We start from the raw sequence: 27,544 nt of genomic DNA on the forward strand, positions 1-27,544 counted from the left end.
CGGTCCCCAGCGCACCCTATTTAAGGGCAGCACACTTCCTTTTGCCCTCAGCTATCCTGAAGCGAACACCCGCCTGCCCTCTTCTATCATACAGGAATTTTTTGCGGTCCCTCCTATGGGTGCAACCATTTTTTTGCCTATTCCACACTGACGTTAAGGATAGACTGTTTAGGGGGTGTGGTGCGAGATAGATACATATTTGGTCAATTTGGCTTTCCCTTTGGTCACTGGGGATTTTGGCAGGTTAGGGGCAGAAATGGGCAGTAGGAGCCACTGCACATTCTCCTTTCGGGCATCTTTTCAAAGGTGATGGGCCACCTCTTCCCAGGAACTTGTGCAACCTCAGGGATTGGAGGGGGGAAGTCCCATGGGACTCACCTAATCCAATTTCCCAAAGGGGATTGAAGGGTGAGCTCCTCCCACATGCTTTAAGGGCATGGCTCAGATCCAGGTGAAGGTGGCTACCTTCACCTGGTTCAGCAAGAAGTTACACCCCATAGTTGCCAAGGAATGTTTGATATGTAAGTTCCGCCCCATTAGTTTGCTTGGCCTCTGCAGGTCCTTTGGTTGCACTTGTTATAATGTTTACATTTATGTTATTTAAATTTATGTTAATTTAAATAAAGTGACCCAATTTAAATCCCAGCTCTTGTCTCCGCATCGTTATTCCGCTTCCAGCGCAAATAGTTATAGGCAAAAAAAATCATTAATTGAGATAACTGTTCTAGTCAGGATTGTCATATCAGAAGAGACAACTTCTGATTAAGTTTCAAAATGGTGTTTTCATATTCCCAATAAATGTTTTTGTATCACACACATCTCTTTTCTGTGTGAGCTGCATTGGCTGCCAATTTGTTTCTGGGTCCAATTCAAGGTGCTGATTTGACCTTTAAATCTCTTTGTGGCAGGGTGCTGGGCTAAGTTATTTTAGGGACTGTCTTTTGCAAACTATCTGCCCATTCCGTATGATATGAACTCAGCTAGGGAGCTACTCTGTCCGGGTCCTAGGAGGTGAGCCTTCTTTGACATGGCACTCTCATTATGAACATCTTCTCCCTCTCCTCTGGATTACTGTTTTACTGTTGATTCTTTGAAAGTCCTTCAAAACCTAGTTATATTATGAGACCTTGGGACGCTAAGGGACTAGTAAGGTATTGAGGTTTTTGTTGTTGTTGTTTTGTTGTTAACATATGTTGCTGATATGTCATGAATTTTAAATAAACAAACAAATTAATTAATTAATTAATCTTAAAACCTATGGTGGGAAAAGGTGGTGATTTACATTATTATAACTTACAAGGCAGCCTGCAATTCCAAGAGTGGTTAAGTCAACATTAATTGTTTTATAGCATCAGAGGTGGGTTTCTCCCAGGTTGGACTGGCTCTATGGAATTGGTAGTAACTTGATGGCCTGGGTTGCTGGAACCATAAGGCCTGCCAGGCTGCTCAACCAACTCTCTCGGTGGAGCCATAGGTGCCATGATGTTGGTTTTTCTTTGCTTCTGTGCATGTGCAGGAGCTATTTTTTTTAGCACTGCACATGTGCACTCACGCACACCCACGTGTCATGTCAAGGAGCCAACCGGCAATGAAGAAAACCAGAAACCACCCATGTACCACAGAGTTTTGGGATAGAGTGATTTGATTTGGTTTGATTTGATTTGATTTGATTTGATTTGATTTGATTTGATTTGATTTGATTTGATTTGATTTGATTTGATTTGATTTGATTTGATTTGATTTGATTTGATTTGATTTGATTTGATTTGATTTGATTTGATTTGATTTGATTTGATTTGATTTGATTTGATTTGATTTGATTTGATTTGATTTGATTTGATTTGATTTGATTTGATTTGATTTGATTTTTGTCGCCCCTCTCTGTAGATATTGTGTAAGTACAGAGATTCTTATTTTTTCCATTGATCCTGTTTCATTATCGTCAGGGTCTCATTCTGAGCAAATTTTTGATATTTTTTATTTAAACACACATCTAATCCTAATGTATTGTACTTATGATACCACCCATTCATCAGAAATAGAGGTAATGCAGTGAATTAATCTTTTATTTATTTATTTATTTTATTTATTAGATTTGTATGCCGCCCCTCTCCGGAGACTCGGGGCGGCTAACAACAATAAAAAAGACAATGTAAACAAATCTAATATTAAAAATAATCTTAAAAACCCCAATTTAAAGAACCAATCATACATACAAGCATACCATGTATAAATTCTATAAGCCTAGGGGGAAGGGAAAAATTTCAATTCCCCCATGCCTGACGACAGAGGTGGGTTTTAAGGAGCTTGCAAAAGGCAAGGAGGGAGGGGGCAACTCTGATATCTGGGGGGAGTTGGTTCCAGAGAGTCGGGGCCACCACAGAGAAGGCTCTTCCCCTGGGTCCCGCCAGATAACATTGTTTAGTCGACGGGACCCGGTGAAGGCCAACTCTGTGGGACCTAACTGGTCGCTGGGATTGACAGGTTCTCTCCAAAGGCTTGTGGTTTGAGCGACCTGACCAATTGGGGGGAACCTGTCTTTGGGTCCCGCCCATTTACTTCCCCTTGTAGGGGTTAGCAGGCGAGACCTCCCACATGCAAGTGCATGGCAGTGACTCAGGTGAGGGCGTGGTCCCTCACTTGGATCAGCATGGAGCTATGCCCATAAGTTGCCCCGGAAGTTTTTCTGATGTCATTTTCCGCCCCAGAAGCAATTGTTTGACCCTGCGGGTCCTTGTTAGGGTTATAGTTAATTATGCTAATTTATTTAAATAAATTATGCAAATTTAATTAATAAAAATGACCCAATTTTAAATCCAGCTCTTGTGTCCGTGTCGTTACTCCGCCTCTTCTGCAAAAACTCCAGGGCTGGCACTACAAATGAGATAGACAATAATGATAATCATTATCATTTTATCATTGTATTTACCGTTAAATGGCCTAATATTTCAATAAATACTGTTTATATGTTACAAGCTCCCAGGTTATCAAAAGTGATGTAATAATTGAATTTAATAAAAAAATGTACACACACACACACACAAACACCCATCTATATTTTGGGCAGATTTGTGATCATTAAAAACTCCCAAGGGTAAGAAAGAAGACAGGCATAAAACCTTTCCAAGTATCGGTAAAGAAATGAGCCTTTATTCTGAATTGTTGCTGTAGCTGCTTGAACTAATTGTCAGATGTTTTGCCCCTCCCTACAGCTACTTAAATCTAGCATTACAGTGCAATTGTCCTCCCTTTTTAATAATTCTAATATCATTAATAACTGTTTCCTGTTGCTGGATGGTTGCTCAGGGCAATTCTTATTTTTGTTTTGTAATATTTGCAGTTTGTGTCCTGCAGTCCAATCTACACACTGTTGCAAGATTAGATGAAGTAGGCTGTTTTTGATCAAGCTGCTGGGTAATCTTTTCCACTTCATCTGCAATTTTAGTGTGGCGTTGTGGGAGTTGACCTGTGTAAATGAAGGATTATTTTAGCTTCAGTATACTGAAAATGACATGGGGGCACCCTCTTTCAGCCTATGTCTGCTGAAGGTAAGAGAGAGAAAAAAATTACCCCTCCCCCCCCCAAAATATCACAGATTGGAAGAATAGTATATAGTGTTTTGACTTTTGTTTTGCTATAAAAAAGAAGTGGTTAAACAGAGCTGATTTTATAGACTGCTGTTGTTACTATAGGAAAGTTGTTGCTGTACAATTTTCTTCATTTGCTATTAAGATATGTGGGAGAGTCTATCACAGGTTTCTTCTAATAAGCCAATATTATTTATATACATCACAGATGTCTATGTTAAAAATGTAATATGCACTGAGTGCTTTCAGTTTAGATTGATGACATCAACCATTTTCATTTAATATGATTGCTGCTGCAAAACACGATGTTTTCCTAAGAATAATTAGTGTTGGATTAAGCGTGGATAATCCTTTGTACAAGTGAATAAACTGAGAAAGGTGATAGCACTCAGCTAAAAACTATTCAATGTTTCCTCTGGCCATTTTTTGTTATCTTGAGTTTTTCTTATTCACGTTTCCTAATCAGCAAACAATGTTATATTCCAGTACAGAAGCTCTGCTTTGCTTGAAATGGAGCCTTTACTGCATTGTTCGGTGTGTCTGGCTTTGTAGCATTGAAAAGAATGGTTATTATAGCAATCCTCCAGTTGGGGATAAAAATAATCCCTTGGAGAATATCAGAGCCAGAGTCCCCCAAATTCTCTGAATTGTATTTTAATTACTTTAAGTCTAGTTGTAAAGGTTAGGACAGCTGATGCTGCTCCTTAATTTTACAATTATTCATGTTAACTATTAGGATAGAAAGGAAATACAGTTCTTCATGTGTTTCATTTCTTATGCATCTGTGTAAGTAGAAGAAACAGTTTGGGTTGGATCCAGATTTAGTCATTGAAGATTCAGTGAAACGACTGGAGAAGTTAATCATAATGAAATTAAGCCTCATTGATTTCACTAGGTCTCCTTTAAATAGGATTATGTTTCAATCAAGCTTTTCATATAATGCACAACATAAGCAGCAAATTATTTTCCACTTTGAGAAAAATAGTATATTTCTCTTAACTTTTGACAAGAAGTAATAGGATGTTAGATCTGGCATTATTCCATTATCCAATTAAAAATAATTATTCTTTAATTGCTTTAAATTTTAATATATTATTTTATCACATACTTTAACATTTAGTCTATTTACATTTTGCTTCTCTTAATGTTTTATAATATATTTTATAGTGTTTTAAAACAGCTGCTAATTAAATAGCTTTTCTAATTATCATAATTATCATACTGTTGTTCCCAAAAGCCCTCATATGGGATGCTTTTGATTTTATCAATAATATAGTAGATTTGTATCAACATTATTTTACCAACTTTTATTCCAGTTAAGTTACTCCACATGAAAACGTCCCAAAATGTAGGCATGATGTAGCATCATATGTGCATGAACTGATTATACATACAGTGGTACCTCGAGATACGAGTTTAATTCGTTCCGGACCTGGGCTCTTAAGTCGAGCAGCTCTTATCTCGAACGACTTTTCCCCATAGGAATTAATGTAAATAATTTTAATTGGTTCCAGCCCTCAAAAAACTCACAAAGTTAGTCTAAATTATGCAGAAAGACATGTTTTTAATGAAGAAATGTACATGTACATATAAATGAATAATGAAGTTTCTTTCACTTAACTTGTAAACTTTCTTAAACTTTTAAATTTACATATGTTCAACTTCTCTGCCACCCAATCCTGTAGGACAGAGGTCCCCAACCCTTTTTGCACCAGGGACCGGCTTTAAGCGATCAAGAGAGGAATGGGTGAATGAATGGACGGAGGGTGGGAAGGAAGGAAGGAAAGAGGGAAGGGACAGGAACAGAGGAAGGAAGGAAGGAAACTTATGAAAGGGGAGAGTAAGAGAGGAATGAGTGAAGGGAGGGAGGGAGGGAGGGAAGAAGGTGGGAAGGAGAAAGAAAAGAAGAAATAGAGGAAGGGAAGGTAAAAGAGAGAAAGAAAAAGAGCAAGAAAGAAAGCTGCAAGCACCCCCCCGAGCCCCCCAGGCCGGCTGCAACCTTTTAAAACACGCGCGCCGCTTCGCAGCTGTCTCCTGAAGCCGAACGCGGAAGTTAGCGTTTGGCTTCAGCAGACAGCTCCTTGGCGCTTGTATCTCGAATTTGGGCTTGTAAGTAGAACAAAAATATCTCTCCCCTCCCAGCTCTTATCTCGAGTTGCTCTTAAGTAGAGCAGCTCTTATGTCGGGGTTCCACTGTATGTATGTATATATATATATATATATAAAGTCATTGCTACATCTGTAGAATGAGAGATGTTGATAAATGTGCTGCGCAAACTTAATGACAAACCAGTTGGATCAGTGATGGCAAACCCACAGTGTCACATTGTCATCACATGACTTGTTTCCTCTTTGCTAAACCAAGGGAGGGAGGGGGAGGTGTGGGCAGCTTGTGATGTATCACAATGAGTTTAATACCTCTGATTTAGATGATATCCTGATTCATAATGATAATTAGGACTTTTCAACTTTCATTTTAAGTTAATTCCAAGATTATTTTCACACATACAGTCAGTGTTCCCTCTAATTTCTTTGGGGGGGTGGGCGGAAAAGTATAATGTCTGAGCGGCAGTCCCTTCGGGACTGGGCGGCACAGAAATAATAAATAAATAAATAAACAAACAAACAAACAAAAAACCCACCCTGTTTTGCCTCAGAGAATTTCAAAATAAAATACTCTACTGTGTGTCTATAACAGTGAGCTCATAATAGGGCAACTCTATCAATATCAAAATGCCACTTAAATAATTGAGCTAGTTTCAAACTAGATTTTGATTTTCTTTCTCTCTTCCTTACTCCCATTCTTTTTCTTTCTCTTTTCCTTGCTCTCTTTTTTCTATCTGTTTCTCTCTCTTCCTCTCTCTCTCCTTCCCTCTCACTCTTTCCCTCTCGGCTTCTGGGCAGGTTTGGAAAACTCTGAGTTGATGATGATTTTTAAGTGAGTGATTGCTCACTGCTCAGCTTAGAGGGAACTATGCATACAGTTACCAGGTCAGTTTTAATATTTAATATTTAGTTTTAACAGTTGTAGGGGACCAACAGTCATGTGGCAGAAACATGGCTGATGGATAAATTTAATTAATTAATAATATGGTGCGTTGATGTTTACCTATTTATTAATTCAGATTATTATTATTGTTATTGTTATTTACTATTATTTTTATATATTACTATCTGATAGTAGTTCTCTGTGTCCAACTTTTCCCTTTTTCAACCTGTAGATAGTTGCCCTTCTTCAATCATTTAGTACATCACAAATTCTGCAGGATTTCTCATAAAGGCTTCTTCATCTCTTCATGATTAGCAAAATAGGTTATTGCATGCAAACTTGTTCAATATGAAGAGACTGGTTGCAGCAGAATTGCTTTTTTTTCAGGGAAAGAAAATGATAAATTTCAGTTGAGAATTATTTAATTTCATTTAGCTCAGTTAAATACAGAAACTATTCAAAGATATTTAAGGCAAATAATAAAATCTACTTATCTTAAACCCTCCTTTTATGTTATAGGTCACTGTCTAAACGTTTTACAGATTCATATCAGTCAACGTCTTACACAGGTCTTTCTACTGCATGAACATCTATGTGCATCTAAATGCCCTAATGTTCATGGATTTTTTTTGTGTGCTTGTTATAATTGGCTGTTCTATGAATAGTATACAGAATAATAGTATAATAGTACTATAGTATAATTAGTATACTAATAATAGCATAATAGTAGAATACACTGTTCTACAGGTAAAAAGTTGCAAGCATGAAAACAGCTGTTCTTACCTAATCTTGGGGTGCTAAAAATGAAAATAACATTTAAAAATGTACATTGGGTCTAGTTTCCATGATATAAGCAACTGACTAATGAAGTAGGGTTTATAAAATGCATGAAGCAACTAACACCATAGATTACATAGTCGGTGACTAATAGAAAACCACCATGATGCAATATTAGCCAATAATATGTCAACTAATTCTATAAAAGTCACAATATCTGTTTCTTGGCAAGTTAGACAGCATCTTTAAACATTGTTTTGTGCTAGTATATTTAACACATAACAGTGAAGTTAACTTTGGCATCCTAAAAATGAAGGATCACAACCATGATTACAAAAGCTTACAACTTGTATTTCGGTTGCAAAATAGGAGACCAGGACAAAAACTGGGCACTACACATATGCTACAATTCATGTGGATTGAGACTTCTCCAATGGTTGAATTGGAAAAAGCCTTCTATGTCTTTTGTGTTAAATCCAGAAGTTTCTGTTACCAGGGAATTTAGTTAAAGAGTTATTGTTAAGCAAAAGTCATTAGAATCAGACAGGACTGTTTACTTACCTCTGATTGGCCGCTGGGCTTTGGGCGCCAAACTAAAGAGCTGTCAGGCGTCGCTTGTTGCCGGGCGAAAGTTTTCCTGTGCTACCGGGCTTACGCGTCTCCTGTCAGATTGCATTCGGCAGTGAAAGTAAGCCGCGGCTGTTGTTTCTCTGTGAAAAGAATAAAGCGTTTTAACTCAGAGCCGTTTACTCGGATCATTTCATTGGCGACGAGGGTCTTGAGGACTGCTTTTCTCCTTGAGTCATTATGTCTACCCCGTCAATCATTCAGCCGCCAGAGCTTTTTGACCCTGAACGGTCAACCTGGACTGCCTATATGGCAAAATTTGAAATTTTTTTGGAAGCAGCCGGCATGCAAGATGCCACTGACAGCCGCAAAAGAGCTTTATTCCTAAATTATTGCGGCACTCAAATTTTTGAGCTGGCGGGCACCCTGACAGACCCAGAGCCTGCCAATTCCGTCTCGTGGCAAATTCTGAAAGAAAAATTAGCCTCCCATTTCAAACCAACTAAGCCCGCTAGGGTTTACCGGCACCAGTTTTCCCGCACGGCACAAGCCGAAGGGGAAACAATTAACCAGTTCGCCACTCGCCTCAGGACCATATTGGCAAAATGTCAGTTTGATAACCCTGAGGCGAGGTTGACAGATGCCATTATCTTCGGAATGAAGAATGTCTCCATCCGAAATAAGCTATTAGCAACGGAAGAATCGACCCTACAAGATGTGATCAAAGCTGCCCAGACGGCTGAAGTGGCAGAGTCTGCTGCCGCTGAACTGAAATCGAATGACAAGCTGTCAACGGTATGCAAACTCACTGCACATCCTCGCGCACAGGTCAACTCTTCGCTGGACTACTACACCGCTGATTTTGATGCCCAAGACGACGAGTGCTGCCTGATTCGGGGACCCCCTAACCGGCAACTCCGCCAAAACTTCCCTGCTTGTGCTGGCTGCCGAGGTCAACACGCACGTTCGAGATGTCCCTTCAAGGACGCCTTCTGCCGCCGCTGCGACAAACGAGGCCACATCGCTGCTGTATGCCATGCCGCCCTGCCAGATGACACCTCAGGGAACCAAGATCTGCTGCCAACGTTCCCTGCCCAGCGTTCCTACCGGCCATTCCGACAACAAGGACGGGGAAATAGGAGACCATGGTCCAACAGAGGTAACCTTGCAAGCCCTGCTTCTGCAGCTACTCCTTCTCCCCTTAATAAAATTGTTGTCCCTCTCCTATTAAATCAACATCCCTGCCACATGGAGCTGGATACGGGCTCCAAATATACTTTGATGCCGTGGCACAAACTAAGACTTTATTTACCAGATGTGTCTCGAGACTCTTTGCTGCCTTCAGATATTGTCATCAAAGACTTTCAGGGACACCCAATTAGTGTATTGGGTACTACTAGCGTCCCTATAACTTTTAAAAATGTGCACCATAGGTTGCCCCTCTTAATTGTGGACGGGGCCAATCATTCTTTGTTGGGTTTGAATTGGATGGCTCCCCTAGGATTAGCCATCACCGGTGTCCACAAAATTTTTGCTCCTAACACACCTGATTTTGTGAAGGAATTTCCAGATGTCTTTAAACCAGGGTTGGGAACATATAAGGGACCCCCAATCTCCTTCTCCTTAGACCCAGCCATTCCCCCCTTGAGACTAAAGCCTCGAAGGGTACCTCTGCCCTTGCTTGACAAATTAGATGCCCAATTGGACAAACTCCAAGCCCAAGGCATTTTGGTTCCTATTGAGCACGCTCCCTGGGAGACACCTATTGTAACTCCCCTTAAACCTGATGGATCTCTGCGTGTGTGTGCTGATTACAAATCCACTTTGAATAAGGCATTACAGCACAACTCTTATCCAATTCCAGTTGTGCAGCACTTGCTGCACACTTTAGGGTCTGGGAAGGTCTTTGCAAGGCTGGACCTTGCCCAGGCATACCTACAGCTTCCTGTAGATGAAGCCACTTCTTTAGCCCAGACAATAGTTACCCACAGAGGTGCCTTCAGGTGCACACGCCTGCAATTTGGCATTAGTGTAGCCCCAGGTATTTTCCAGAGACTAATGGAACGCTTGTTATGGGGGCTTAAAGGGGTGGTCCCTTACTTCGATGATATTCTAATTTGTGGGGACACAAGGGACCAATTACACTCTAGAATCCGACAGGTGTTGACCAGGTTACAATCAAAAGGGCTGAGGCTGAACCCTGACAAGTGTGTGTGGGGAACTCCATCTGTGGATTTCCTAGGATTCAAAATCGATGCAGCAGGAATTCATCCCACAGATGATAAAATTAGGGCCATTAGAGATGCACCTGCCCCCACTTGTAAAGCAGAGCTGCAAGCCTTTTTAGGGTTATTGAACTTCTATTCAGTTTTTCTGAAGCATAAAGCCTCTGCAGCTGAGCCGCTTCATAGACTTCTCCACAAGGGGGCGCAATGGCAATGGGGAGATACTGAACAGGCATCTTTCACTGCTGTCAAACAACTTCTGACTTCCCAAAGTGTAGTCGTGCAATATAGTCCCACATTACCCCTCAGACTCACATGCGACGCTTCGCCATACGGGGTGGGGTCTGTCCTAGCCCATATATTACCTAATGGTCAGGAGGCACCTATAGCTTACTTTTCAAGGACCTTGTCCCAGGCTGAACGAAATTATGCCCAAATTGATAGAGAAGCCCTAGCTTTGGTTGCCGGCGTTAAAAAATTCCATAATTATTTGTTGGGCCGCCCTTTCCAATTGATTACTGACCACAAACCGTTGCTGGGATTATTAGCCACTGGGAAACCTACCCCTCCATTCATGTCCCCCCGCATGTCCAGGTGGGCTATATTTTTAGCTGGCTATGATTATATTCTAGTGCATAAAGGTGGCTCTCAAATTAATCATGCTGATGCCTTGAGCCGCTGCCCCTTGGGTCAGCAGGTGGTAGATCCAGCCCCTGCTGGAGATGTCCTCTTAATTGACTTAGGCAATCCATCCCTTGTGACAGCAGAAGAGGTAGCCAAGGAAACAAAACTGGACCCTGTCTTAGGAAGAGTCCTTCACTATATTCTAAAAGGATGGCCAGCCAATGGGGATGACCCAATAGTAGGTGAGTTTAAGACAAAACGGCTAGAACTGTCGGTGATGCATGAATGTGTGTTATGGGGTGATAGGGTAGTCATCCCCCATTCCCTAAGGCCCCAAGTGATGCAGCTGCTGCATCAAGGACACCCCGGGGTGGTCAGGATGAAGGCCTTGGCTAGGGGGTATTTATGGTGGCCAGGGCTGGACAGGGCTATAGAGGACTGGGTTGCTACATGTAAGTCCTGTCAGGAGACCAGACCAAATCCTCCCAAAACCACCCCTGCACAGTGGGACACCCCTAGGGGCCCGTGGTCAAGAATACATATCGACCTAGCGGGGCCAGTGAACAATAACATGTTCTTAATAGTGGTGGATGCATACTCCAAGTGGCTGGAGATACTGTTACTAGGGTCCACTACAACAACATCAGTGTCAAAGGTGTTGAGGAGATTGTTTGCGACACATGGGTGTCCAGATGTTCTGGTATCGGATAATGGGCCCCAATTTACTTCGAGGGAGTTTGAAATGTTCCTCGCCGGGTTGGGGGTGAAACATGCTTTGGTCTCAGTCCACGCAGCGTGGGCTAATGGGATGGCTGAAAGGTATGTCCGAGTGGCCAAAGAGGCCATCAAAAGATCATCCCCAGGGGAAATTCAAGGCAGACTGGACACTTTCCTTTTAATGCAACATATAACACCAAGTATGACTACAAATAGAAGCCCGGCTGAATTACTGATGGGGAGGAAGTTAAGGTCACCATTGGATAGGCTGCACCCAGCCTATGTCCAGTTAAAAACGGTAAATGTCACCACTCCGGAACGCTCGGTATGTATCGGTCAAAACGTGTATGTTAAAAATTTTGATAAGGGCACATTGTGGGAGAGTGGAATAGTCACAGAACAAACCGGTCCAAAAACATATACAATTGCCCTAAGTGATGGCCGCCTCTGGAAGAGGCACATAGATCACATTAGAGGGAGATTGGCATCTGCCAGTATAAGGGACAATATGGCTGCCATAAGTAATGGGGCCTCTCCTCCTTCACACCCCACAGGAAATTACTCAAGACCTACTAGGAACCAGGAACAAATAGACTGGGACTTACCTGGATTTACTAGTCAAGCCAGCGCAGCTGCAGCTCCGCAAGGCTCCAGCCATGGGGGTGCTGGACAGTCCCATCCGGAAGAGCCCTCTTCATCGGTGGATACCCAGGTCCTCCAAGACCCACGAAGGTCTGAGCGGGCACCCAGAAGACCAGCCCGTTTGGACGAATTTATTACATATTTATCAGAGTGAACATCTGTAATAAATCAACCAGAAGGGGGAGGGATGTTAAATCCAGAAGTTTCTGTTACCAGGGAATTTAGTTAAAGAGTTATTGTTAAGCAAAAGTCATTAGAATCAGACAGGACTGTTTACTTACCTCTGATTGGCCGCTGGGCTTTGGGCGCCAAACTAAAGAGCTGTCAGGCGTCGCTTGTTGCCGGGCGAAAGTTTTCCTGTGCTACCGGGCTTACGCGTCTCCTGTCAGATTGCATTCGGCAGTGAAAGTAAGCCGCGGCTGTTGTTTCTCTGTGAAAAGAATAAAGCGTTTTAACTCAGAGCCGTTTACTCGGATCATTTCATTTTGCAGTGCCAATGATTTGGGGAGAACCCCAACATCATGTCAGTAATTGTTATTTTTGTATGGTGCCTCTAATTGAGAAAGGTCTCAAATACGTCCAGTACCTGATGGAGAAAGACTAAAAAGATTCCAAAAGCGCCTGCATTTTTCATAGTTGAGTCCAGTGAGGAAGAACCTCGCTGAACCACACTTCATAACACAAATGGAATTGAATGACCTAATAAGAGATCTGGATCTTCTGAAGAACAAGGCAGAGGTTTTAGGTTCAAGACTAAAGCAGTGGAATCTCCTGGCAAGTGACGTTCATACATCTCTATATCGTGACTGTCAAAAAGATCTTCTTCCATCCTTTGACCAGGAAGGTGGTATTGTTGCTTGTAACAGCATCTATGGTTTAATGTTGGCCATCAACATAAATTATAACCCAGATGAGTGGAGGTTGTTTGTTGATGCTTCTAAGATGAGTCTTAAAGCTGTATTGCTCCATAATGGCAATCAGCTACCATCCGTTCCAGGTGCTTATGCTGTTGCAATGAAAGAAACATATGAAAATTTGAAAGACCTCTTAAGATGCATTAACTATAGTCAACATCAATGGGCAATCTTTGGTGACCTGAAAGTGGTTGCTATTTTACTTGGTCTTCAAGGTAGATATACTAAGCATTGCTACTTCCTGTGTGAATGGGACAGTCGTGCGAAAGAATTGCACTATATCAAAATCTTTTTCAGAAGGGCAGCGCCGGACTTACCCGGCAGGCAGGCTTTGCTGGAGGGACCGGGAGACACGGTCCCTCATGGCGGCCGCCATCTTGGATCCCGAGCGAAGTCTCGTGAGATGAGACTTCGCTCGGGAGATCAGGGCCTGATTGGCCAGGCTCCTGATTGGTCCGGGCGGGGCCTGCTTGCCCTATATAAGGGCGAGCAGGCCCGGGGCTCTCCCTTTTCGCCCGGACTGCAGAGCTGAGCAGACACTTAGTTGTCTGCTCGCGGCGGCCATTTTGTGTGTGGCCTCGTGCGAGCCGCCATTTTGTGGCCTGTCTTGGAGCGGAAAGAAGCCTTTTGCAATAGCGGAGCCAGCATCGGCTGGGCTCCGCTCTGGTTTGGAGCCCCATTGCCTGGTTGGGGGTGGTGTGGGGTGCCGCCTTCTTGCGGCCTCGCGGGCCCGCGGGGGTTCTGGGGTGGCCTGTGGCCTTGTCTATAAAAGGCCTGGTGGTGGGCCTTGCTACCACCTTGAGTGGGGGGGTGGATTGGCCTCCTGGGAGGTTTGCACTTCTGAGGCCTGCTGCTTAGGGCAGGCCTTGCCTAGTAGGTGCAGGGTCCTTTGGGGGAGTGGGTCACCCCCTCTCCCCATCTTTCTGGTTAATAACAGATTACAAGTCAGGGTTGATGGCCCCTAAAAAGCGGCCAGCTCAGGCCCCTCCGGCCCCACCGGTGGTGCGGCCTAGGAGGGCTGCCAGGCCGTCTGCCCGGGCTCGGGCTGTGGCAGAAGGGCCCCCGGGGGTGGTCCCGGTGGTGGGGGGGTGGGTTTTATGCCCACGGTCCCTCAACCTGAGGTCTCCCCTTCTCTTTCTTGGGCCAGGGTCCTGGAGCGGCTTGATGAATTGGAGCGGTGGCGGTCAGGTGCTGGCCCGGAGGGGCTTCCCATGACTGCTACCGCAGCCTGGGGTGCCGACCCCGAAGAGGAGCCGGCCCAGGAGGGGCAGGTTGCCCACACCTCTCAGCTGGCACACACCGTGCAGACGGCCCCGGCGGGGCAGATGGCCCAGTCGGGGCAGTGGTCATCGTTGCAGGGACCAACAAGGATGTGTCCCCCGTGGATGGCTTCTACCCCTTACGGGGCAGGTGAGGTCGCACCACACGTAGGCACTTCACCGCTCCTTCCTGTGCAGGGTCCCGGGTTTATCCCGCCTGCATTGGGGAGTGGCAACAGCTTCATGGGGGCTGCTGCGGGCACATGCGGGCAGGTCTGGTCTCCGCCTGCCCCGCCACTGGGGGCGCCAGGGGTGTCTTTCCCGCCTGGGGCGGGGGTGGGGGGTTGGATGCCTCCTCCACCTGCCGTTATGCCACCGCCCCCTTTTGTGTATCCTTCGGGGCTTGGCGTGCTGGGCTCGGGGGCCACCACGGTGTGGGACCCGTTCGCCAGCATCAAGCCTGGGGCCATCCCTTGTGGGTTGCCCGCGACGCCTTTAGGTTATCATCTCCACCCGTCGGTGAAGGAAGCCATATGGCGGGGGGAGTATGTCGATCTTTTCTCCATTCTGAACAGGGAGGTCCCCAAGCAAGACAAGGAGGTGGTGCCTGGGGAGAAGGTTAAGAAAACAAAGGTCACAAAGTGCTTCAGCTCTTGGCTGTATGCCTTTTTGACCTTTGCGTCGGTGGTAATTCAGAGGCAGCCGGGTAGGGCCGCTGCCTTGCTGAAGTACATCGACCTTATAGCGAGGGCCCATTTTGAATATGGGGGCACCATATGGAGGCATTACGACAAGGGGTTCAGGATGCGTATTGCCCATGACCCCTACTTGCCTTGGGATATGGTGGTTCCGGACCTGTGGTTCCAGGCCACGCATATGTCAGGGAAGGAGGGCTGTGATAGGACCGATAGCGGTCACTTTATGGAAGAGGAGCCCGTGACGCCCGCGCCGGCCAAGGCCGTGGCGGGTGCCGTTGGAAAAGGGGCCTCTTTGGTGTGTCACGAGTTCGCTGCAAAGGGGGCGTGTTTTCGTCCCATTTGCAGGTTTCGTCACGCCTGCGGGAGTTGTGGGGGGAACCATTCCGCAGCCGTGTGCCCCCGCCCCAAGAAGGGGATTGAAAAGAAAGGCTCGGGTCTCCCAAAGCCTCCCCCACCTGCTGGGGGAAAAGGGGCCCAGCCCAATTAATTTAATGGTGCTTGAGGGTTGGTTGGGTGACTACCACCCTCGCTCGAGAGCGGCCGCTCTCTTGCTAGGTTTTTCGGAGGGATTTAGGATCCCTTACATAGGTGTTAGGAGGGCCTTCATGTCTGACAACCTTAGGTCAGTTGTTGGACATGAAGACATTGTTAGGGAGAAGATTCGGAAGGAGGTGGCCGAGGGCAGGGTCCTCGGGCCCTTCCCGGAACCGCCCTTCCCGAATCTTTGGGTGTCTCCCTTAGGTGTGGTCCCCAAGAAGGCGAGTGGTGAATTTAGGTTGATTCACCATTTGTCTTTCCCAAAAGGGGAGTCAGTGAATGATTTCATTCCTGACGAGCTGTGTTCAGTCCGGTATGCGTCCTTTGACGCAGCCGTGACTATGGTTAGGAAGTGTGGGGTGGGAGCCCTTATGGGTAAATGCGACATTAAGTCAGCATTCCAGCTCCTCCCCATACACCCAGACGACTTTGAGCTGTTGGGCTTCCATTTTGAGGGAGGTTATTACGTGGACAGAGCTTTACCCATGGGTTGCTCGGTCTCGTGCTCTCTTTTCGAGAGTTTTAGCACCTTCTTGGAGTGGGCGCTCAGGAGGCAAAGTGGTCTGGGTACTGTCGTTCACTACCTTGATGATTTCCTGTTGGCGGGGCCTGCGCATTCGGAGCAGTGTTTTGCTTTGATGCGGGACTTCGAAGCCCTTTGTGCTCAATTGGGGGTGCCTTTAGCCTCTGAGAAGACCGAAGGCCCCGCCACCAGGATTACCTTTCTGGGTATTGAATTAGACTCGGAGGAGCAATCTTCCAGATTGCCCCTGGAGAAATTGGTCAAGATTAAGCGGAAGCTTGATGAGGTGCTGGGCTGCCGGAAGGTGACCCTACGGCAGCTTCAGGAATTGGCAGGCATTCTTAATTTTGCCTGTCGGGTAGTGGTTCCTGGTAGGGCTTTTTCCAGGAGGTTGTATGACGCGATGAAGGGGCTCCGTTTGCCCCATCATCGTACCCGCCTCTGCGCTGGGGTCAGGGATGACCTCGGCGTGTGGCGGGATTTCTTGGTCAGGTTTAATGGTGTGTCTTTCTGGCGGCATGAGCTTCTTTTGGAAGCTGAGTTGCAGCTCTGCTCTGATGCCGCAGGGACTTGTGGTTTCGGGGTGGTGTTAGGTGACCAGTGGTGCTGGTCGGAATGGCCTCCGGAATGGAGTGCCTCTTCGTTGGTTAAGGACCTGACGTTCTTGGAGCTCTTCCCCTTAATAGTGGCCTTAGAGCTTTGGGGGGAGCAGTTTAGGGACAAGACCGTGCACTTTTGGTGTGACAACCTAGCGGTTGTCCATGTGGTGAATGCCCTGTCCTCGAAGAGCGACAGGGTCATGCGGCTTGTCCGCCATTTTGTGCACAGGTCCTTGTCTCTAAACGCTTTGTTTTTGGCTAAGCATGTCCCCGGGTTGGATAACGGGGTCGCTGATGCCTTGTCCCGTGGTCAGTTGTCCAGGTTTCGGACCCTGGCCCCGTGGGCCCGAGAGGTGCCAGAGGAGTTCCCCGGCCATCTCTGGAGTCTGGGAGGGATCCAGAGTGGGGAGATACGTGGCATCCCGGGCAATCCCCTCGTCTGTAGCGCCCAGCACCCTTAGGGCATGCCAGCGTGCGGGTAAGGAGTTTGGGGATTTCAGGCAGGGCAGGGGTTACCAGCTTAGCTGGCCTGTCCCTGTAGAGCACCTGGCTGAGTTCTGCGTCCAGATTAGGCAGCGTGGCCTGTCAGTTAGGACGATCCGGTACAGGTTGGCCGGCCTCGCCTTTCTGTCCAAGGCGGGAGGGTTGGCAGATTTTTCGGGTGACTTTGCATCCGGAAGGTGCTGGAAGGCCGGATGAGGGAGCAAGCGGGGGCCCCTGGTGACACTCGTCGGGCCCTGACGGTGGAGCAGCTGTTTTTAATCAACGTGGTTTTGGCAGTCTGTGTTCCTCATTGTACGAGGCCCGTCTTTTTGGGCAGTGACTTGTGTCATGTTTTTTGGGGTCCTTAGGGTCAGCGAGGCCTGGCCTCATCTCAGGCTGACTATTCGCTCCGTGCCTTCCAGTAAGCTGATCTGGCCTTTAGACAAGGGTGTGTGTCCCTTGTGGTAAGGCGGTCTAAGACAGATCAGCTACACAGAGGGGTTACCATCTAAATTAGTGCGGCCGCCGACCAAACGGTGTGTACGGTGGCCGCCCTACAGCTTTATTGTTTCTGCAGGGGTCAGGCCCGGGGTACCTGTCTAGGCATTGGGACGGTACCCCTCTGACCCATTTACAATTTTGGGCGTTAGTATCCAGGGCGATGGCCCAGGTGGGCATGGATCCCGCCGGTTATGGAACGCATTTGTTCCGTATCGGCGCCGCCACTAGCGCGGCACTTTCTGGTTTACCGGCCCAGTGGATTCGGGAGATCGGCCGCTGGCGGTCAGCGGCATATTTGGGTTATGTTAGGCCCGCTGAGGATCCTAGGCAGGGCTTAGGCTAGGTAACCTCTCTGTGTGTGTGTGTCCTCTTGCAGGTCCCCAGGCTAACATGATACTGACGGTGCTGCTGTGTGGCCACAGCATGATTTTGGGGCCGGCCGCCTGGCGGCCAGGAGCGCCGTCGGGATCCAGCTGTCCCTGGGGCAGTGGGTCAGGGTTGCCTGGATGGGCCGGAGAGGTGTGCGGTGGGAGGGTCTCCTACCGGCGGTGCTGGGCGGTCAGCATTCTGTGGCTGCGCCCGGCAGTAGGTGGGGCGGCTCCTGGAGTCGTGCCCAAGTAGGTTTGGGTGGGCAGCGTCCTGTGGCCGCACCCAGGTGGCAGGTATTGCACTTAGGTGGCAATGACCTGTGCATACTGGGAGGCCTGGCGCTGATCATCCAGGCACGCGAAGACCTGCGAAGGCTTCGTGAGGTATGGCCCACCACGCAAGTGGTGTGGTCAGAAATATTACCTAGGTTTGTGGGGAGGGACGCCTCTTCCCTTAGGGCCATTCACCGGGCTAGGCGACGGGTGAATAGGGCTATGGGTAAAACAGTTAGGGAACTAGGTGGGGTTGTAGTGCCCCATCCCCTTATCACAATAGACCGGCCATGGCTTTACTGGGCCGATGGCGTTCACCTGTCTGAGCGGGGGAACGCCATTTTCTTACAGGACCTGCAGCGGTCTCTGCGTGAGCTGGCGCAGCTAGAGGGGGGAGTCGGGGGGCCAAGATAGAGATCTGACCCCCACTCCTGTGGCAGGTTAGGGGCGGAAAACTTGGGTGGTTTAGCAACCGCGCGTTCTCCCTTGGGCATCTTTGGGGATGATTGACAGGTTCTCCGCAAGCTCATGGAGGGAGTTTCTGCCTGAGCAGCTGGGGGGAACCTGTCTTTGGGTCCTGCACCTTTAATTCCCCGATTCGGGTTAGCCAGTGGGACCCCCCTCATGCACAGCATGGCAGGGTCGCAGGTGACGGCCTGGCCCTCACCTGGACTTGCATCGAGATACGCCCATGAGTTGCCCAGGAATGTTTTTTGGCATAACGTCATTTCCGCCCCGGAAGTATTTGTTTGACCCTGCAGGTCCAGTTCCGGGTCATAGTTGATTATGCTAATTTATGCAAAGTATTGAATAAATTATGCAAATTTATGTTAATAAAAATGACCCAATTTAAATCCAGCTCTTGTGTCCGTGTCGTTACTCCGTCTCTCCAGCAAGGGCAGCGCCGGACTTACCCGGCACGCAGGCTTTGCTGGAGGGACCGGGAGACACGGTCCCTCATGGCGGCCGCCATCTTGGATCCCGAGCGAAGTCTCGTGAGATGAGACTTCGCTCGGGAGATCAGGGCCTGATTGGCCAGGCTCCTGATTGGTCCGGGCGGGGCCTGCTTGCCCTATATAAGGGCGAGCAGGCCCGGGGCTCTCCCTTTTCGCCCGGACTGCAGAGCTGAGCAGACACCCGCCCGCCCTCCACTATTTCGCAGTGTGCTTAGGGGTCGCCCTTAGGGGGCCGAATGGGAATTTTTTGCAGTTCTGCCTTTTAGCAGAGCTGTTTTTTCGCCCATTCCACACTGAGGTGATGGATGTGCGGTTAGGGGGTGCTTGCAGTTATTAGGTTAATTGGCTTACCTTTGGTCATTTGGGTAGGCAGGTTAGGGGCGGAAAACTTGGGTGGTTTAGCAACCGCGCGTTCTCCCTTGGGCATCTTTGGGGATGATTGACAGGTTCTCCGCAAGCTCATGGAGGGAGTTTCTGCCTGAGCAGCTGGGGGGAACCTGTCTTTGGGTCCTGCACCTTTAATTCCCCGATTCGGGTTAGCCAGTGGGACCCCCCTCATGCACAGCATGGCAGGGTCGCAGGTGACGGCCTGGCCCTCACCTGGACTTGCATCGAGATACGCCCATGAGTTGCCCAGGAATGTTTTTTGGCATAACGTCATTTCCGCCCCGGAAGTATTTGTTTGACCCTGCAGGTCCAGTTCCGGGTCATAGTTGATTATGCTAATTTATGCAAAGTATTGAATAAATTATGCAAATTTATGTTAATAAAAATGACCCAATTTAAATCCAGCTCTTGTGTCCGTGTCGTTACTCCGTCTCTCCAGCAAAACTTAATCCTTGCAATTCTCTGGAGGCTTTTCAAGCATTTGACAGGTAATGTGGAGTTTTGTTTTGTTTTGTGATGAGTTCATTTTTCTTCCTGAGGCAGTAATTCAAAAATATTTTGTTCCGAAATCAGCCAACTTTAACCACTAAATGTTTGATCTTCTTGTCTGTCTGTCTGTCTGTCTGTCTGTCAGTCTATCTGTCTGTCTATTTAATGTATATTTTCTGTATTTCTGTATATCTATATATCATATAATGTATATTTGCTGTATTTTAAGGTAAGATAATTATTTACAAACAATAACTAAATATAGCAAAGAGTACAATTATGGTTGGCTGGAACTCGGCACACAATTATGGTAGGCTGAAAAACATGAACCAGTAAAACAAGCTAGTCACCCACAGACCTCACTATCATAGCATTGGCCCAGCATTTTCCCATTCTCACTAACAGATTATTGTTCTGCACATTAATGTGTTACATTTCCTCTTTTATTCTTACAGTATTTATCTTCATTTCCTGTAGTGAAGTCTCAGCTGAATAAAAGATAAACAGTTAATAAAGAATAGTTGGAGCAAGCAAATTATGACATCTATTGACCAATGTAGGCCAATTTGAAAGATGTTTCCAATTTTGCTAGTTTTTCTAGTTATCTCTTTCCTTTATATCTTACAGTCATTTGTCAGTCTATGCCTAAAGGTACCTATTGCTCTAGAATTAATTTTCAGGGAACTTAATGGGAATTCTCTGCTTTTTTGTTTGTAGGATATCAAATCTAATCATGGTTAATCATTTATTAACCCTAAGTAATGCATTCATTCTGAATTTAGATCCACGTTTTGGAATTGAAAGAGCTATGCTAGCAGAGCTAGATTTAGGCATAAACCAACTAAACTACAGTTTAGCGTTTCTCAGATCTTTTACAGATAGTCCTCTATTTACAGCAGTTCATTTAGTGACTGTTCAAAGTTACAACTCTACTGTAAAAAAATGACTGTTTTTCACAGTTACGATCTTTATAGCATCCCCATGATGGTGTGATGAAAATTCAGATGTTTGGCAACTGGTTCATATGATCATTTTATGACCAAACCTGTGTCCCAAGGTCATGTGATAGCAATAGCGATAGTACTTAGATTTATATACCCTCTCTACAGCCCTCTCTAAGAAGTTTTACCTCCAACACATTGGCCACAACAATTTGGGACTTTATTTTACCCACCTTGGAAGGATGGAAGGCTGTGTAAACCTTGAGCTTGGTGACATGTGAACTGCCAAATTGCAGGCAGCTGGCAGGCAGCAGAAGTAGCCTACAGTACTGCACTCTAACCACTGCATCAACTTTTGCAATCTTCTGGCAAGCAAAATCATTGGGGAAGCCAGATTCACTTAACAACCAGGTTTCTAACTTATCAACTGTAGTGATTCACTTAACAACTGTGGCAAGAAAGGTTATAAAATGGGGCAAAACTCACTTAACAAATATCTCACTTAACAACAAAAATTTGGGGCTTAATAAATCAAGGATTTCATTACATGCATGGTTTCTCAGATCTTTTATTTCATTACATCGATATTGGATTATTTTAAGAAAAATAATTTACTACTACTACTTCTACTACTACTACTACTACTACTACTAATAATAATAATAATAATAATAATAATAATTTATTAGATTTGTATGCCGACCCTCTCTGTGGACTCTAATGGACTCCGTGGACTATAATGTAACGATAAAATTGTTAATGGGTGTTGGTTTGTTAATTTTTCCTTAAATTTATCAATAGGATATCTTCTCTGTTTGTCATCTACCTTTTCAGCTGTGCCCTAATATTTCCTAAAGTTAATAAATAGTTTATCAGAAAGTTCCTTTAATATCCTAGCACACAATTCATATACCTTAATGACCTGAACTAATGCAGAATTCTATTTGGCATCACCTCCTTTGAAAAAAAAAAGTGTATGTCCCTTTTCTTGAACAGACTTCATTTTTCAGGCAGTGCAGGTTTAATCTAAACTGCCCCCAAAACAGAGAAGCATGGTATGTACATGGTTCACAAATCATTAGCTACTCTTAATCAGTAAAAATCCTTGAGTTGAGCTTGACTCTTGGGGATTACATAGATTTACAATGTTATAGAAGCACATTTTACCAGAATCCCTTCCCATAATACTTTGTAGGTTGCATCTCATATCTTGGCATAAAACATTTGAGAGTCTGAGAGACAATGAATGTTATGTCTTCTTAGGCCGAAGTGGGAGAGGTAAATTGCTGCAAGTGAAAAACATGTTCATATGATAGAACAATGATGTTTGGTTAAAATCAACATTTCACTTTTCAGGCACCACAGTGAACAGTAGGAGAAAGGAGAAGAGGCATTATGTATAGAACATCATGTAATATTCATTACTGTGTGCCTCTTATATTTAAATAAGATTAACATAAAAATTAATGTAGAACGGGTCATATACATTGAATTTTCATATAAAACAGATAAAAAGACAGATTATGAATTTTGCAACTTAATAAGATTTTTACTGGAATGGTTATGTTTTTTCAATGAGTCCAATTTCTGGGGGAGAGGGAAGGAGAGGGAGAGAGAGAGTATACATTAACATAGCTATTTATATGTAAACTTCATAAAGTTGTATCACATGCAATTTTTTTTCAAATGACCTAAATATATGTTATGCGTTTTAGTTTGGGTTTCCGCCTATTGGAAAATTGCTATTAATAAAGAATAATAGAACAATTACAATAGAAACTCATGCTGTCCAATGGTACAATTACATAGGTGATGATTGCCAATGTACATGACTTGGAGAATGATATGGTAAATATATTTCATTCACCGTTAGTGAAAGAACATTTCATTTAGGAAATATGCTAAACAAAAGAATGGGCAGTAATGTAAACATAATAGTTCAGAACCTGAACAGTTGTATCCTGGAAATGTATTCACATAATATTCCTTGGGTGTTTTTTACTAGTGGATTGCTTGTTATGCCCCAACTTTATTTCTGAAGAAAAAGTATTTGTTCTCTAATGGTAATAAACAATATTGATATGTTTCAATAATTATGAAAAATTACAAATTTGTTGTCCAAATCAGTCAATATAGAAAAGAATCTCAACAACACACCATTTTAAAAAAAATAAACTACAGGATTAACCACTGCACCCAAGTACAAATTAAAAAAATATCTTCTAATATCAGACTAGTGTTATATAATTTTCTATTTAAGTTAATCATCTTGCTGGAAAATTTATGTTTCTCTACCTGTCTCAGAAACAAATGAGAGCAACTCAGAGCTTTTTTTTTTTTTGAATCTCAGGTAACCTGTTCCTTTGCTAAATATACATTTTCATTTTAAATTTAAAGTCTATGAAGTTAGTAAATTTTTAAAAACTTTTAAAAACCTTTATGGGATATATACAACTCTTTGATTAGAGAACCTTTATTTGAAGATCTAGCAATAAAAATATAATGGACTATTCAGTTATTGTCTGAAGCCTTTAAAAACTAAATCCTTAGTTTGGACAAGGTTAATTTTTTAATTTGGCCATTTATTATATATGCATAACTCTGGGCAGGTAACAGTTAAAAACAGAATAAAATATAGCAAAAACAATAGTTTAAAATATTAGAGATAACTATTGAAAACAAAATTGTGAAATATAATTGTATGAATTCATAAGTTCATATATACGTTGTGTCTAACTATATTAAATAATTGTTATGAAATATTGTAGCATCACTTAAAGATGTGTCAATATGAAGCTTTGATCTAGGAGATACAGTATAACAAAATGTATGTAGTTATAATTTAGTTTTATTGATTTTAAAATAATAACAGAAAAAGAAAAATATAAAAGAACAAAATAAAAATGTACATACAGTAAAAGTCTTGAAGGCAATTCAGTAAAGTTTATATTCTTGTTGTGTTTTTTTTCTGAGCATGTAATGTAAGCATAAGTTCAACCATGAATCTCTTTAAACAACTATTTAATTTTAGAATCTGGAGTGATGGAATGGAATAGCAAGATCTGGTATTTGGCTAAAAGGACATTTTTTAAAACAAAACACCTTATACATATAAAAATATTGATTTGGCAGAATAAGAAACTAGCATTAAAAGATTCAGATTCAGAAAAAAACAACTATTTTTTTTTATTTTTCTGAATATTGAAATGTTTTTATGATTAACATATTTACAAGAGTCTTAAATTTCTTTTTTCTATTCCTTATTTTTTTCTTTCCTTGGAAAAACAAATCTGTTATATACTTTTTTTTTAGATCCTTTCCATCACCCGTGGTTTGGGAGACACTGCCTGCGAACACTTCCAATTGTACCTAACTCCTGCTTCTTGCTCTCTGATGATCTCCTCTAAATTTGTGCTGTGTTCCATGGTGCATTTTTATGATGTGAAATGCACCACGAGGTGTTCTTCACTTGGGTAAATTGAAACACCTCTGTGTTTGTCAAAAGAGACATGCACAACCCTAAGGTGGATACATCTGGTTTGATCAACTGAAGAAAGCAATCTGGACTTTTTCTCAAAGGTAAGATCAGTTATGATAACTGACAAACTGTGAAAATAAATTTGTCATGATTTCAAATCAATGTTTATAGAAGACTAAATCATATTAGTTAAAGAATCTTTGTGTTTCTTAAAATATATTTTAAAAATCCTGTTGTCTGGCAATTTTTAAAGATGTTTTCTGGGTCCCTGTAGTCAAAAAATATTTTTGATGAATTAATTTCATTATTAAGCTTTGATCAATTTTTACATTTATGAAACTCTGGGCCTGTTTAACTTCCAAAATTGTATATTGCAAGACTTTATTTTGAGTTCAGATATGTAACTAATACTAACTTTTATTTTGTTTTTCAATTCCTTATAATATTGAATTGATGGTTTTGCTTCAAGTGCTCTCTTAAAGAGATCTCTTAGAATTACAGGAACCTCTTAGACTGCTAAGTGATTTATCATTGTTATACCTTAAGATTCTTGATATATTTTCTTTCTTGTACACCGAGAGTCTGTGCACCAAGACGAATTCCTTGTGGGTCCAATCACTCTTCCACATGACTTCCACCACCACCTGTATAAGGAGAAAGAAATCTCTCTAATGTTAATACAGTTTATATCCTATGTAATACTTTTAGTTAATACTGATCACCACGAGGCTGTGTGAGCAGATTTGCCCTATTTGGGATTCATCAGAGATGGTACTAAGATATGGTTCTAGATAAGGGATTCACATTTTCTACCATGAATTGGACTCATGGACCCTTGCATTTTATACTAGACATGGTCATTAGTGTAAGCAGCTGTCTAGTTCAGAGACTACAGAATTTAGGATTTATTTGAATGGTATATACAGCCACTTTCCCTAGTGCCGTGATGGCAAGCCTATGGCACTTGTGTTGTGTTAAGTGTTGTATTGTCAAATCGATGGTGAGACCACACTTGGAGTACTGTGTAAAGTTCTGGTCACCTCACCTCAAGAAGGATATAATGGAACTGGAAAAGGTGCAAAAAAAGGGCAACAAGTATGATCAAAGAAATGGAGCACCTCCCTTATGAAACCAGATTGCAACACCTTGGCCTTCTCAGCCTTGAAAGACGGCGTTTAAGGGGTGACTTGATCGAAGTGTATAAAATCATGCATGGGATAGAAAAGGTGGATAGAGAAAAAATATTTTCTCTTTCACACAATACTAGCACAAGGGGGCACTCCCTAAAGTTCATAGGTAAGAAAGTGAGGACAAATAAAGGGAAATATTTCTTCACCCAGATGGTCGTTGCTTATGGAATTCCCTTCCAGAAGAGGTCGTGACAGATGTCAGCCTTGATAGCTTCAAGGCAGGATTAGACAGATTTATGGATGCCAAGTGTACCGGTGGTTATTGAAGGCTGGCTGGTCGCAGTTGCTGTTAGTGTCCATGTGCCGCTTTTATGTTGGTTGAGATAGGCAGGATTCCCTTGAGGACCATTTGTTGGGGGTCAAGGGAAAGGGAGGGTTTTGCCTTATCTTTCTGCTCAAGATCCCCATGGACAATTGGTGGGCCACTGTGTGACACAGAATGCTGGACTCGATGGGCTTTGGCCTGATTCAGCATGTCTCTTCTTATGTTCTTATGTTCTTAAGTGGCACCAAGAGCTATATCTGCTGGCACATGAGCCATTTTCCTAGCTCAGCCAGCTGATTTCCTTCTTGTGTGGAGGCTTTGGGAGGATGCCTTTGGCCTCCAGAGGGCCTCCCAGGGGGTGGGGATGCTATTTTTGGCCTCCCTAGGTTCCAGGGAAGCCTCTGGAACCTGGGAAGGATGAAAAACGGATCTACTGGACCCATCAGAAATCAGGAAATGTGTTAATTCTGACCTCCAGAGGATGTTTGGGGGGTGGGAGGCATTTTTGCCCTCTCCAGGCTCCAAGGAAGTCTCTGGAGCCTGAGGAGAGTGAAAAGCAGGCCTGCTGAAAGTCGGGAAAAGGGGTAGCAGGAGACAAGGGTCATGCACACATGCTCATTGGGCATAGTGTGTGGGGGCTATTGTATTAAGGATGTGGGCAAGCACACGCGTGAGATATCACATGCAAGTGCACTTTCAGCATCCAAAGAAAAAAAAGGTTTGCCATCACTTCCCTAGTGGAAATGCAAATCTAAGACATCTTTTATTTGTTTGTTTGTTTGTTTGTTTGTTTGTTTGTTTGATTGATTGATTGATTTTTATGCTGCCCTTCTACTTAGACTCAGGGCGGCTTACAACATGTTAGCAATAGCACTTTTTAATCGAGCCAGCATATTCCCCCCACAATCCGCGTCCTCATTTTACCTATCTCAGAAGGATGGAAGGCTGAGTCAACCTTGAACCAGTGATGACATTTGAACCGCTAACCTACAGATCTACAGTCAGCTTCAGTGGCCTGCAGTATAGCACTCTACTTGCTGCGCCACCCTTTTCCATTTCAGCTATTTCCCAAGAAAGTAATTATTTGCTCTTCAGTTACAGATGACTCCAATTTGTAAAACTGTTTATAAACATTGTAAAACTGGTAATTAGTAGAACCTTGTCTTAGTACACAACTGACTCTCATTGACTTGAATTTAAGCTAAAAGCATATTGTTTTTGTTGCTGCAAACAATAAAGAAACTTTCTAGTTTTCTCTCCCGATTCCCAAAAGTTTTGATTTATATATTTCAAAGAATGTTAAAATTATTCTAAATGTGGTAGCTACATTTTAACTTTACCTACTATAAATTTTTGGCATGAATTATAGGTAGAGTAGCTAGCATTTATTTCCCCATCTGTATAAAATTAAAATACTGAGTTGATAACAAGAGTAACTTTGGGAATAAATGCTTCATATTCATCCCAGAGACTTTATATTATAGGAACAAATTTCCTGGCAGGATTATCTTGTGTTCTTGAAATGTAAGCATGCAGTTTCTGAAGTTTAAAAACA

General features: G+C 43.8%; 2 protein-coding genes across 5 annotated transcripts in view; both read left to right on the forward strand.

Moving 5' to 3' along the window:
* Positions 1–27,544, forward strand: part of FMN2 (formin 2) — a 624,734-nt gene that overhangs the window by 245,856 nt on the left and 351,334 nt on the right. The window lies entirely within an intron of this gene.
* The window catches only part of CHRM3 (cholinergic receptor muscarinic 3), a 309,565-nt gene that overhangs the window by 195,599 nt on the left and 86,422 nt on the right, over positions 1–27,544 (forward strand). For 3 of the 4 annotated variants that reach the window (XM_070734014.1, XM_070734015.1, XM_070734017.1), the window contains one exon: positions 24,369–24,635. The gene's annotated coding sequence lies outside the window, so the exon portion shown is untranslated. Of the gene's footprint in view, positions 1–20,066; positions 20,115–24,368; positions 24,636–27,544 lie in introns of those variants that run through there. The other variant, XM_070734016.1, reaches the window with a different exon arrangement.

This window comes from Erythrolamprus reginae, chromosome 1, assembly GCF_031021105.1.
Source record: "Erythrolamprus reginae isolate rEryReg1 chromosome 1, rEryReg1.hap1, whole genome shotgun sequence".
In the NCBI taxonomy this organism is placed as follows: Eukaryota; Metazoa; Chordata; class Lepidosauria; order Squamata; family Dipsadidae; genus Erythrolamprus; species Erythrolamprus reginae.